Raw genomic sequence first — 12,586 nt, 5'->3', positions numbered from 1 at the left:
CCCCTGGGCCGCGGGGGTTGGGAGGCGGCGGGCGCCGAAGACCGACACCTCCGGGGCCGCGCGGGCCTGAGCAGCGAATGGGATCCGGGGGAGGCCCCGCTCAGCCAGCGCGGCCGGGTCTGGAGTTGCCGCGGGTGGGAGGGCGCCGAGACCTCCGCACCCCTCAGCCCAGCCCCCAGGCCCCGCGCGCACGCACGCACGCACGCCCTCCCGGTCAATGGGGGCTCCTGGAAGACCCTCGGGCCCCCGGGCCCGGCCAGGCGCTTGCTGGTCTGGTATTGGCGGTGTTCGGGGGGCGGGCCGGCGTCAGCAGGCCGGAGTCCGGTCGCCGGTCTTGCGGCTCAAGTACAGCACGCCCCCCGACGAGAGGTGCGGCCCGTTGGCCCGACCTGCAGGGCAGAGCGAAAGGGAGGCGAAGCCCAAGGCTCTTAGGGCGCCCCGCGCCAACCGCCTCCGGCTCCGGCCCTATCAGCCTGAAGGCGCCCGATCTCGTCTGATCTCGGAAGCTAAGCAGGGTCGGGCCTGGTTAGGATCTTGGATGGGAGACCACCTGGGAATCCCGGGTGCTCGAGGCTTTTTGCCTACCAGAAGAGGTCCTTTAGCCCCCGCCGCGCGTCCCGATTCTTGGATCCCCCCCGCAGCCCCAGCCCCTCCCGGGCCGCGGGGAGCGGCTGGCCGGGGCCCCGACTCCCGCTGCAGACCTGGGTTGCCTCCGCGCGGCCCGCGAGCCCCTCCGCATTCGCATTCGGCTTCCAGGACACCCGACGACCGGCAGTCCCGTCTCCATCTGGGGCACCTTTGGCTTGCCTCAGGCAATCCCGGGGCTTGCACGGACTCCAGCCAGAGCCCCAGCCCCCGCCCCACCCCCTGCCTCGCAGGCCATCGCGCATGCGCATGTGCGCACGCACGCACAGATAGATGTGCCCAAACGGGGCATCTATCTTGTTCACTTATACCGTGGGTGTATCTATGCCTGGGAGTCGGACTGCTGAACCATACGCTACTTCCACTTTTAGTTCCTTCGGGAACCTCCATATTCTTTTCCATACCGGCTCTACCCACGCCCATTCCTACTCACCGTGGAGGAGAGTTCCCTTTGCTCCACATCTTCTCCAGCACTGGTTATTGACAGACATCGCAGTGAGGCCCAATCGGACTCATGTGAAGTGGTCCCTCCTTGGAGTTTGGAGTTGAGCCTCTCCAATCATTAGTGATGTGGAGCAAGATGACCTTTTGGAAATGCAGATGCAATGCTGTCACCTCCCTGCTCCAACGGCTCTCGTATTTTCCCAGCATATTGAAGATACGACCACTTCCCTTCAGGCTTGCTCCTCACGTTCTTCTCTGATGTCTTTTGCCTGGAATGCCCTCTGCACTCTTTGGCTTCCATCCCATAGGGCATTTTTCGTTTCTTGAATGTCCTAAGTTTCCCTGGTCACCTAGCCTTCCAAGATGCTATTTTCCCTGCCTGAAATTCTTCCTGCATCTCAACCCTGGTTTACCTAGGTTCAACCTATGGACCTCAACGAAATGGTGCCTCTGGAAAGCCTTCCCTGACACCCAGGTTTTGTGGTGAGGGAAGAGGCCCCTCTATAGGTTCTCAAAGGATCTGCCTGTGATGTATCATTAGAGTCGTCTCAGTGAAAGCAGGAACTCTGTGTCTTCTTCTCTCCGCCTTCTATTCCCTGAAACTTATTACATGCCTCCTAGCTCATCGTAGGTGCTCAGTATTTACTTAGTGTGTGAAAGACAGAAAAGCTCTTGGACGCCTCAAGGGGTCACTTGGCTCGGCACTTTTGATCTCTTTGTCTATTTGGCGAGTCAATTCTTTCCTTTCCTGGGTTGATGTGTACACTATATTCGAGGCACAATCTAAGGCATGAAGACATATCCATACATAGAGGTTCTTGCTTTCAAGGAACTCGTACAGCAGATTTCTACAAGTTAGGGCTTTTCAAATGCTCTAGAAGCATGGGAACGTTCAGTATGCTCCATTTTCATTTCAAAGAAAGATCGTTTGACTTCCATAGCAAAGGTGGAGACCTTCCAACGTTGAGTCCAAGACTTATACCTTGACCATTTCAGGCAAGTCTTGTGGTTCCTTCTGGAGGTGTGTGGCTCTTGCAGAAATGTGAAGATCTTCCATCGTCCTCAGACTTTGGTGTCATTTGCAATCATCCAGAAAGCTTCCAGGTCTAGGTTCCAGACCACCACCACACACAGTCAGTAGCCAACGGAGTGGATTCCAGGAATACGTGTTGTTCACCCACATTACCGTTGATATTGTTGCTGCACACTCAATGCAGTGGGCAGGGCCTGGATTGTCCACTGGGTCTCATGTGGAATGGAAAGAAGGGCTCCCCCCCCACACACACACACCCCACCCCCACTGTTGACAGCCTTGTGACGAGAAACGGTCCCCGAAACAAGAATCAGACAAACCAGAGAAGCCCAGATGATAGTCCTTGAGATGAAGGAACTAAGCAGCTGGTTGCGATGGCACCAAGGGGAAAGGTTGCTCTTTTTGTCTGCCCCTCTACTCCTTTCTTCCTGGACGCCTTAGGGTTTTGTCATGGAGATTTGAAAGAAAGTGCACAAAAGTCATATGTGTTGAATCAAGATTTTGCATTTAAGCATCTCTCAAAAAGGAAGAGAGCTTCACCTGCACATGTTTCTTTCAAAACCGTCAATTGCTTTTCAATTCTGGCGTTTCTCTCTTGCCTTGTTCAGTTAGCCTTAACAGTAAAAATCAACGAAAACTACATAAAGATTCACAGATACCAACAAAGGACAGCTTCTGTTTTTGAAATCATCTTTCCATTTAGTAGAACACGAGCTCTATTCTTTGAATTTTGCCTAGGGAATTAGCAATGTCCTGGTTCAGATGGCAAGGCATCCGTGCGCAGGAGACTGGGGTTTGATCCCTGGGTCGGGAAGATCCCGCCGGAGAAGGAAATGGCAACCCACTCCCAGTATCCTCGCCTGGGAAATGCCACGGAGAGAGGAGCCTGAGGGGCCGCAGTCCATGGGTTGTATTAAAGTTGGGCTCAACCCAGCAACTACGAACACAAGTATTTCCAAAGACCACACTCAAGTGTGTGTGTGTGTGCGTGTGTGTGTGTGTGTGTGTATCTCCTCTTGCCGTCTTGGAGTCTGTCTCGGAATCTTCATGTATTTCTGCCTCTGTATCTCCTGACAGCCAGCCGCCGGCCCGTTCGTCTTGCCCCCGCCTCTCCCAGGCGCTCTGGCTCTGGCTGAGGAGCTTGCGCAGGCCAGCTGTCTCCCTTGGCGTGGGTGCGTGCGAGTGTCTGTGTGTCTGTCTGTGTGCCTGCCTGTGGCTCGTCTGCTCTCTCAGGAAGGTCGAGGGCTTGGCGTGGGGTCAAAGGGGGGGCCTCGGTAGTGCGAAGGGGAGGGGCTGAGGCGCTCCGGTCGACCGCGCCTCCCTGGCTTCTGCTGGGTTTGGGCACCGGACAGGTGCCGGGCAAGTTGGGCGCTCAAGTTTCGCTGCGCCTAGGCCCGCAGGAGGTTCAGAGGCCCCTGGGCCGCGGGGGTTGGGAGGCGGCGGGCGCCGAAGACCGACACCTCCGGGGCCGCGCGGGCCTGAGCAGCGAATGGGATCGGGGGGAGGCCCCGCTCAGCGAGCGCGGCCAGGTCTGGAGTTGCCGCGGGTGGGAGGGCGCCGAGACCTCCGCACCCCTCAGCCCAGCCCCCAGGCCCCGCGCGCACGCACGCACGCACGCCCTCCCGGTCAATGGGGGCTCCTGGAAGACCCTCGGGCCCCCGGGCCCGGCCAGGCGCTTGCTGGTCTGGTATTGGCGGTGTTCGGGGGGCGGGCCGGCGTCAGCAGGCCGGAGTCCGGTGACCGGTCTTGCGGCTCAAGTACAGCACGCCCCCCGACGAGAGGTGCGGCCCGTTGGCCCGACCTGCAGGGCAGAGCGAAAGGGAGGCGAAGCCCAAGGCTCTTAGGGCGCCCCGCGCCAACCGCCTCCGGCTCCGGCCCTATCAGCCTGAAGGCGCCCGATCTCGTCTGATCTCGGAAGCTAAGCAGGGTCGGGCCTGGTTAGGATCTTGGATGGGAGACCACCTGGGAATCCCGGGTGCTCGAGGCTTTTTGCCTACCAGAAGAGGTCCTTTAGCCCCCGCCGCGCGTCCCGATTCTTGGATCCCCCCCGCAGCCCCAGCCCCTCCCGGGCCGCGGGGAGCGGCTGGCCGGGGCCCCGACTCCCGCTGCAGACCTGGGTTGCCTCCGCGCGGCCCGCGAGCCCCTCCGCATTCGCATTCGGCTTCCAGGACACCCGACGACCGGCAGTCCCGTCTCCATCTGGGGCACCTTTGGCTTGCCTCAGGCAATCCCGGGGCTTGCACGGACTCCAGCCAGAGCCCCAGCCCCCGCCCCACCCCCTGCCTCGCAGGCCATCGCGCATGCGCATGTGCGCACGCACGCACAGATAGATGTGCCCAAACGGGGCATCTATCTTGTTCACTTATACCGTGGGTGTATCTATGCCTGGGAGTCGGACTGCTGAACCATACGCTACTTCCACTTTTAGTTCCTTCGGGAACCTCCATATTCTTTTCCATACCGGCTCTACCCACGCCCATTCCTACTCACCGTGGAGGAGAGTTCCCTTTGCTCCACATCTTCTCCAGCACTGGTTATTGACAGACATCGCAGTGAGGCCCAATCGGACTCATGTGAAGTGGTCCCTCCTTGGAGTTTGGAGTTGAGCCTCTCCAATCATTAGTGATGTGGAGCAAGATGACCTTTTGGAAATGCAGATGCAATGCTGTCACCTCCCTGCTCCAACGGCTCTCGTATTTTCCCAGCATATTGAAGATACGACCACTTCCCTTCAGGCTTGCTCCTCACGTTCTTCTCTGATGTCTTTTGCCTGGAATGCCCTCTGCACTCTTTGGCTTCCATCCCATAGGGCATTTTTCGTTTCTTGAATGTCCTAAGTTTCCCTGGTCACCTAGCCTTCCAAGATGCTATTTTCCCTGCCTGAAATTCTTCCTGCATCTCAACCCTGGTTTACCTAGGTTCAACCTATGGACCTCAACGAAATGGTGCCTCTGGAAAGCCTTCCCTGACACCCAGGTTTTGTGGTGAGGGAAGAGGCCCCTCTATAGGTTCTCAAAGGATCTGCCTGTGATGTATCATTAGAGTCGTCTCAGTGAAAGCAGGAACTCTGTGTCTTCTTCTCTCCGCCTTCTATTCCCTGAAACTTATTACATGCCTCCTAGCTCATCGTAGGTGCTCAGTATTTACTTAGTGTGTGAAAGACAGAAAAGCTCTTGGACGCCTCAAGGGGTCACTTGGCTCGGCACTTTTGATCTCTTTGTCTATTTGGCGAGTCAATTCTTTCCTTTCCTGGGTTGATGTGTACACTATATTCGAGGCACAATCTAAGGCATGAAGACATATCCATACATAGAGGTTCTTGCTTTCAAGGAACTCGTACAGCAGATTTCTACAAGTTAGGGCTTTTCAAATGCTCTAGAAGCATGGGAACGTTCAGTATGCTCCATTTTCATTTCAAAGAAAGATCGTTTGACTTCCATAGCAAAGGTGGAGACCTTCCAACGTTGAGTCCAAGACTTATACCTTGACCATTTCAGGCAAGTCTTGTGGTTCCTTCTGGAGGTGTGTGGCTCTTGCAGAAATGTGAAGATCTTCCATCGTCCTCAGACTTTGGTGTCATTTGCAATCATCCAGAAAGCTTCCAGGTCTAGGTTCCAGACCACCACCACACACAGTCAGTAGCCAACGGAGTGGATTCCAGGAATACGCATTGTTCACCGGCATTACCGTTGATATTGTTGCTGCACACTCAATGCAGTGGGCAGGGCCTGGATTGTCCACTGGGTCTCATGTGGAATGGAAAGAAGGGCTCCCCCCCCACACACACACACCCCACCCCCACTGTTGACAGCCTTGTGACGAGAAACGGTCCCCGAAACAAGAATCAGACAAACCAGAGAAGCCCAGATGATAGTCCTTGAGATGAAGGAACTAAGCAGCTGGTTGCGATGGCACCAAGGGGAAAGGTTGCTCTTTTTGTCTGCCCCTCTACTCCTTTCTTCCTGGACGCCTTAGGGTTTTGTCATGGAGATTTGAAAGAAAGTGCACAAAAGTCATATGTGTTGAATCAAGATTTTGCATTTAAGCATCTCTCAAAAAGGAAGAGAGCTTCACCTGCACATGTTTCTTTCAAAACCGTCAATTGCTTTTCAATTCTGGGGTTTCTCTCTTGCCTTGTTCAGTTAGCCTTAACAGTAAAAATCAACGAAAACTACATAAAGATTCAAAGATACCAACAAAGGACAGCTTCTGTTTTTGAAATCATCTTTCCATTTAGTAGAACACGAGCTCTATTCTTTGTATTTTGCCTAGGGAATTAGCAATGTCCTGGTTCAGATGGCAAGGCATCCGCGCGCAGGAGACTGGGGTTTGATCCCTGGGTCGGGAAGATCCCGCCGGAGAAGGAAATGGCAACCCACTCCAGTATCCTCGCCTGGGAAATGCCACGGACAGAGGAGCCTGATGGGCCGCAGTCCATGGGTTGTATTAAAGTTGGGCTCAACCCAGCAACTACGAACACAAGTATTTCCAAAGACCACACTCAAGTGTGTGTGTGTGTGCGTGTGTGTGTGTGTGTGTGTATCTCCTCTTGCCGTCTTGGAGTCTGTCTCGGAATCTTCATGTATTTCTGCCTCTGTATCTCCTGACAGCCAGCCGCCGGCCCGTTCGTCTTGCCCCCGCCTCTCCCAGGCGCTCTGGCTCTGGCTGAGGAGCTTGCGCAGGCCAGCTGTCTCCCTTGGCGTGGGTGCGTGCGAGTGTCTGTGTGTCTGTCTGTGTGCCTGCCTGTGGCTCGTCTGCTCTCTCAGGAAGGTCGAGGGCTTGGCGTGGGGTCAAAGGGGGGGCCTCGGTAGTGCGAAGGGGAGGGGCTGAGGCGCTCCGGTCGACCGCGCCTCCCTGGCTTCTGCTGGGTTTGGGCACCGGACAGGTGCCGGGCAAGTTGGGCGCTCAAGTTTCGCTGCGCCTAGGCCCGCAGGAGGTTCAGAGGCCCCTGGGCCGCGGGGGTTGGGAGGCGGCGGGCGCCGAAGACCGACACATCCGGGGCCGCGCGGGCCTGAGCAGCGAATGGGATCCGGGGGAGGCCCCGCTCAGCCAGCGCGGCCGGGTCTGGAGTTGCCGCGGGTGGGAGGGCGCCGAGACCTCCGCACCCCTCAGCCCAGCCCCCAGGCCCCGCGCGCACGCACGCACGCACGCCCTCCCGGTCAATGGGGGCTCCTGGAAGACCCTCGGGCCCCCGGGCCCGGCCAGGCGCTTGCTGGTCTGGTATTGGCGGTGTTCGGGGGGCGGGCCGGCGTCAGCAGGCCGGAGTCCGGTCGCCGGTCTTGCGGCTCAAGTACAGCACGCCCCCCGACGAGAGGTGCGGCCCGTTGGCCCGACCTGCAGGGCAGAGCGAAAGGGAGGCGAAGCCCAAGGCTCTTAGGGCGCCCCGCGCCAACCGCCTCCGGCTCCGGCCCTATCAGCCTGAAGGCGCCCGATCTCGTCTGATCTCGGAAGCTAAGCAGGGTCGGGCCTGGTTAGGATCTTGGATGGGAGACCACCTGGGAATCCCGGGTGCTCGAGGCTTTTTGCCTACCAGAAGAGGTCCTTTAGCCCCCGCCGCGCGTCCCGATTCTTGGATCCCCCCCGCAGCCCCAGCCCCTCCCGGGCCGCGGGGAGCGGCTGGCCGGGGCCCCGACTCCCGCTGCAGACCTGGGTTGCCTCCGCGCGGCCCGCGAGCCCCTCCGCATTCGCATTCGGCTTCCAGGACACCCGACGACCGGCAGTCCCGTCTCCATCTGGGGCACCTTTGGCTTGCCTCAGGCAATCCCGGGGCTTGCACGGACTCCAGCCAGAGCCCCAGCCCCCGCCCCACCCCCTGCCTCGCAGGCCATCGCGCATGCGCATGTGCGCACGCACGCACAGATAGATGTGCCCAAACGGGGCATCTATCTTGTTCACTTATACCGTGGGTGTATCTATGCCTGGGAGTCGGACTGCTGAACCATACGCTACTTCCACTTTTAGTTCCTTCGGGAACCTCCATATTCTTTTCCATACCGGCTCTACCCATGCCCATTCCTACTCACCGTGGAGGAGAGTTCCCTTTGCTCCACATCTTCTCCAGCACTGGTTATTGACAGACATCGCAGTGAGGCCCAATCGGACTCATGTGAAGTGGTCCCTCCTTGGAGTTTGGAGTTGAGCCTCTCCAATCATTAGTGATGTGGAGCAAGATGACCTTTTGGAAATGCAGATGCAATGCTGTCACCTCCCTGCTCCAACGGCTCTCGTATTTTCCCAGCATATTGAAGATACGACCACTTCCCTTCAGGCTTGCTCCTCACGTTCTTCTCTGATGTCTTTTGCCTGGAATGCCCTCTGCACTCTTTGGCTTCCATCCCATAGGGCATTTTTCGTTTCTTGAATGTCCTAAGTTTCCCTGGTCACCTAGCCTTCCAAGATGCTATTTTCCCTGCCTGAAATTCTTCCTGCATCTCAACCCTGGTTTACCTAGGTTCAACCTATGGACCTCAACGAAATGGTGCCTCTGGAAAGCCTTCCCTGACACCCAGGTTTTGTGGTGAGGGAAGAGGCCCCTCTATAGGTTCTCAAAGGATCTGCCTGTGATGTATCATTAGAGTCGTCTCAGTGAAAGCAGGAACTCTGTGTCTTCTTCTCTCCGCCTTCTATTCCCTGAAACTTATTACATGCCTCCTAGCTCATCGTAGGTGCTCAGTATTTACTTAGTGTGTGAAAGACAGAAAAGCTCTTGGAAGCCTCAAGGGGTCACTTGGCTCGGCACTTTTGATCTCTTTGTCTATTTGGCGAGTCAATTCTTTCCTTTCCTGGGTTGATGTGTACACTATATTCGAGGCACAATCTAAGGCATGAAGACATATCCATACATAGAGGTTCTTGCTTTCAAGGAACTCGTACAGCAGATTTCTACAAGTTAGGGCTTTTCAAATGCTCTAGAAGCATGGGAACGTTCAGTATGCTCCATTTTCATTTCAAAGAAAGATCGTTTGACTTCCATAGCAAAGGTGGAGACCTTCCAACGTTGAGTCCAAGACTTATACCTTGACCATTTCAGGCAAGTCTTGTGGTTCCTTCTGGAGGTGTGTGGCTCTTGCAGAAATGTGAAGATCTTCCATCGTCCTCAGACTTTGGTGTCATTTGCAATCATCCAGAAAGCTTCCAGGTCTAGGTTCCAGACCACCACCACACACAGTCAGTAGCCAACGGAGTGGATTCCAGGAATACGCATTGTTCACCCGCATTACCGTTGATATTGTTGCTGCACACTCAATGCAGTGGGCAGGGCCTGGATTGTCCACTGGGTCTCATGTGGAATGGAAAGAAGGGCTCCCCCCCCACACACACACACCCCACCCCCACTGTTGACAGCCTTGTGACGAGAAACGGTCCCCGAAACAAGAATCAGACAAACCAGAGAAGCCCAGATGATAGTCCTTGAGATGAAGGAACTAAGCAGCTGGTTGCGATGGCACCAAGGGGAAAGGTTGCTCTTTTTGTCTGCCCCTCTACTCCTTTCTTCCTGGACGCCTTAGGGTTTTGTCATGGAGATTTGAAAGAAAGTGCACAAAAGTCATATGTGTTGAATCAAGATTTTGCATTTAACCATCTCTCAAAAAGGAAGAGAGCTTCACCTGCACATGTTTCTTTCAAAACCGTCAATTGCTTTTCAATTCTGGGTTTCTCTCTTGCCTTGTTCAGTTAGCCTTAACAGTAAAAATCAACGAAAACTACATAAAGATTCAAAGATACCAACAAAGGACAGCTTCTGTTTTTGAAATCATCTTTCCATTTAGTAGAACACGAGCTCTATTCTTTGTATTTTGCCTAGGGAATTAGCAATGTCCTGGTTCAGATGGCAAGGCATCCGCGCGCAGGAGACTGGGGTTTGATCCCTGGGTCGGGAAGATCCCGCCGGAGAAGGAAATGGCAACCCACTCCAGTATCCTCGCCTGGGAAATGCCACGGACAGAGGAGCCTGATGGGCCGCAGTCCATGGGTTGTATTAAAGTTGGGCTCAACCCAGCAACTACGAACACAAGTATTCCAAAGACCACACTCAAGTGTGTGTGTGTGTGTGTGTGTGTGTGTGTGTGTATCTTCCTCTTGCCGTTTTGGAGTCTGTCTCTGGATCTTCATGTATTTTCTGCCTCTGTATCTCCTGACAGCCCCGCGGCCCGTTCCGTCTGCCAAATACTTGTGTTCGTAGTTGCTGGGTTGAGCCCAACTTTAATACAACCCATGGACTGCGGCCCCTCAGGCTCCTCTCTCCGTGGCATTTCCCAGGCGAGGATACTGGGAGTGGGTTGCCATTTCCTTCTCCGGCGGGATCTTCCCGACCCAGGGATCAAACCCCAGTCTCCTGCGCACGGATGCCTTGCCATCTGAACCAGGACATTGCTAATTCCCTAGGCAAAATACAAAGAATAGAGCTCGTGTTCTACTAAATGGAAAGATGATTTCAAAAACAGAAGCTGTCCTTTGTTGGTATCTTTGAATCTTTATGTAGTTTTCGTTGATTTTTACTGTTAAGGCTAACTGAACAAGGCAAGAGAGAAACGCCAGAATTGAAAAGCAATTGACGGTTTTGAAAGAAACATGTGCAGGTGAAGCTCTCTTCCTTTTTGAGAGATGGTTAAATGGAAAATCTTGATTCAACACATATGACTTTTGTGCACTTTCTTTCAAATCTCCATGACAAAACCCTAAGGCGTCCAGGAAGAAAGGAGTAGAGGGGCAGACAAAAAGAGCAACCTTTCCCCTTGGTGCCATCGCAACCAGCTGCTTAGTTCCTTCATCTCAAGGACTATCATCTGGGCTTCTCTGGTTTGTCTGATTCTTGTTTCGGGGACCGTTTCTCGTCACAAGGCTGTCAACAGTGGGGGTGGGGTGTGTGTGTGTGGGGGGGGGAGCCCTTCTTTCCATTCCACATGAGACCCAGTGGACAATCCAGGCCCTGCCCACTGCATTGAGTGTGCAGCAACAATATCAACGGTAATGCGGGTGAACAACACGTATTCCTGGAATCCACTCCGTTGGCTACTGACTGTGTGTGGTGGTGGTCTGGAACCTAGACCTGGAAGCTTTCTGGATGATTGCAAATGACACCAAAGTCTGAGGACGATGGAAGATCTTCACATTTCTGCAAGAGCCACACACCTCCAGAAGGAACCACAAGACTTGCCTGAAATGGTCAAGGTATAAGTCTTGGACTCAACGTTGGAAGGTCTCCACCTTTGCTATGGAAGTCAAACGATCTTTCTTTGAAATGAAAATGGAGCATACTGAACGTTCACATGCTTCTAGAGCATTTGAAAAGCCCTAACTTGTAGAAATCTGCTGTACGAGTTCCTTGAAAGCAAGAACCTCTATGTATGGATATGTCTTCATGCCTTAGATTGTGCCTCGAATATAGTGTACACATCAACCCAGGAAAGGAAAGAATTGACTCGCCAAATAGACAAAGAGATCAAAAGTGCCGAGCCAAGTGACCCCTTGAGGCGTCCAAGAGCTTTTCTGTCTTTCACACACTAAGTAAATACTGAGCACCTACGATGAGCTAGGAGGCATGTAATAAGTTTCAGGGAATAGAAGGCGGAGAGAAGAAGACACAGAGTTCCTGCTTTCACTGAGACGACTCTAATGATACATCACAGGCAGATCCTTTGAGAACCTATAGAGGGGCCTCTTCCCTCACCACAAAACCTGGGTGTCAGGGAAGGCTTTCCAGAGGCACCATTTCGTTGAGGTCCATAGGTTGAACCTAGGTAAACCAGGGTTGAGATGCAGGAAGAATTTCAGGCAGGGAAAATAGCATCTTGGAAGGCTAGGTGACCAGGGAAACTTAGGACATTCAAGAAACGAAAAATGCCCTATGGGATGGAAGCCAAAGAGTGCAGAGGGCATTCCAGGCAAAAGACATCAGAGAAGAACGTGAGGAGCAAGCCTGAAGGGAAGTGGTCGTATCTTCAATATGCTGGGAAAATACGAGAGCCGTTGGAGCAGGGAGGTGACAGCATTGCATCTGCATTTCCAAAAGGTCATCTTGCTCCACATCACTAATGATTGGAGAGGCTCAACTCCAAACTCCAAGGAGGGACCACTTCACATGAGTCCGATTGGGCCTCACTGCGATGTCTGTCAATAACCAGTGCTGGAGAAGATGTGGAGCAAAGGGAACTCTCCTCCACGGTGAGTAGGAATGGGCATGGGTAGAGCCGGTATGGAAAAGAATATGGAGGTTCCCGAAGGAACTAAAAGTGGAAGTAGCGTATGGTTCAGCAGTCCGACTCCCAGGCATAGATACACCCACGGTATAAGTGAACAAGATAGATGCCCCGTTTGGGCACATCTATCTGTGCGTGCGTGCGCACATGCGCATGCGCGATGGCCTGCGAGGCAGGGGGTGGGGCGGGGGCTGGGGCTCTGGCTGGAGTCCGTGCAAGCCCCGGGATTGCCTGAGGCAAGCCAAAGGTGCCCCAGATGGAGACG

The 12,586-nt window shown here is 54.4% G+C and overlaps 3 pseudogenes; all 3 read left to right on the top strand.

The window, feature by feature from the left end:
* Positions 1-455: 455 nt before the first annotated feature.
* LOC112445588 (uncharacterized) lies at positions 456-575 on the top strand (annotated as a pseudogene).
* Positions 576-3,989: 3,414 nt separating this feature from the next.
* Positions 3,990-4,109, top strand: LOC112445587 (uncharacterized; annotated as a pseudogene).
* A 3,413-nt stretch (positions 4,110-7,522) lies between these two features.
* On the top strand, positions 7,523-7,642 carry LOC112445586 (uncharacterized; annotated as a pseudogene).
* The last annotated feature ends 4,944 nt before the right edge of the window (positions 7,643-12,586 follow it).

This window comes from Bos taurus, unplaced genomic scaffold, assembly GCF_002263795.3.
Source record: "Bos taurus isolate L1 Dominette 01449 registration number 42190680 breed Hereford unplaced genomic scaffold, ARS-UCD2.0 Leftover_ScbfJmS_2049, whole genome shotgun sequence".
NCBI classification, from domain to species: Eukaryota; Metazoa; Chordata; class Mammalia; order Artiodactyla; family Bovidae; genus Bos; species Bos taurus.
This window is presented reverse-complemented; position numbering and strand designations above follow the sequence as displayed.